We start from the raw sequence: 1,167 nt of genomic DNA, 5'->3' as shown, positions 1-1,167 counted from the left end.
TTTTGTTCATTTCACATTTCTGACATTTTATGTTTTGTCTTTTAATTTATATTGAAGACTTTTAATAGTTATATAGTAGTAAATCTTGGAAAGCAAAACTGTAAATATATAATTATTACTATTTTTAAAAATAATTTTAATCATCAGTGAGCTCTCTTATGCTCAAAGACCTTATACTTAACACTGGAGAAAAAGTTCCTGATGCATCATTTTTACCAATCAAAATCACTTTTCATTAACATTTCAGTCTTGTATTATCAAACTTGAGGCAGCAAACCTGGATTCAAAATCTAGCCAATGTTTTCCTGTTTTGCAGAATTATGATGATAACACCTGTCGTAGATATATACCTTTACCTGATAAAGAAAGCTTCTCTTTTTTAATCCTGTTTTCCTTAAAACCAAAAATAGAATTGTTAATTTTAATTTGGAGGTGGGAACTTGGGTGGAGTATTTACAGATAAACTGAGGAATGTTGATGAGTCTAACTCAACAAACATAGAAGTATTCAAAACCCTGATATGTACAAGGCATTGTCTGTGTTGTACAAAAGTTTCTTCCAGAATAAGATCTCTGCTCACTTTTACTATGACTACTCATAGGACTTGATAATCTCCTGATTGTGAACAAATTAAAAATGGCTCCCAGCTACACATTTTGATGTAGTTGAAGATTGTACATGGTTTAGTAGTTTTTAGGTAGTGGTACTGGTGTAAAATAGTGCTTCAGACATACAAATGTAACATTGTGAAGTTGGTCAGTCTTCTCAGGTGAAGAAATGCATGCTGGGTTCAATTATGGGTTATTAATGAATTTACTGAATTTTATGGGAAATTCAGAATGAAAATGAAATACCAGGGGAAGAGCATCAGAGCTTCAGTTGAAGGTGATGGGGTAGCTGTGGTCTGGTTTGGAACCTTCCCACCCTTAGATGCGCTCCCCTCATAGCCTGTAGCTTGGATCTGGATTTGAGGATAGTGGCTGGGAGCCTAAAGGTGAGGTGGTGACTCAGTGGAGGCATATGTTGTTATTATCTTTTCCTTCTTAGGACTCTTTTTTGTTCTTTCATTAATTTAAGAACCTCTGCTCCTAGAGGCTACAAAGGGAACAAAAGAAAAACAGCTTGAAAAACCTGCTCTTATGACCACTGCCCACTACTTTTCTCCCT

General features: G+C 35.0%; 1 protein-coding gene across 5 annotated transcripts in view; it reads left to right on the top strand.

The window, feature by feature from the left end:
* The window catches only part of ELF2 (E74-like factor 2 (ets domain transcription factor)), a 105,830-nt gene that overhangs the window by 97,859 nt on the left and 6,804 nt on the right, over positions 1–1,167 (top strand). The window lies entirely within an intron of this gene.

Source organism: Galeopterus variegatus, unplaced genomic scaffold (assembly GCF_000696425.1).
Source record: "Galeopterus variegatus unplaced genomic scaffold, G_variegatus-3.0.2 Scaffold3408, whole genome shotgun sequence".
NCBI lineage: Eukaryota > Metazoa > Chordata > Mammalia > Dermoptera > Cynocephalidae > Galeopterus > Galeopterus variegatus.
Note: the sequence above shows the minus strand (reverse complement) of the source record. Positions and strands in the feature narration are given on the sequence as shown.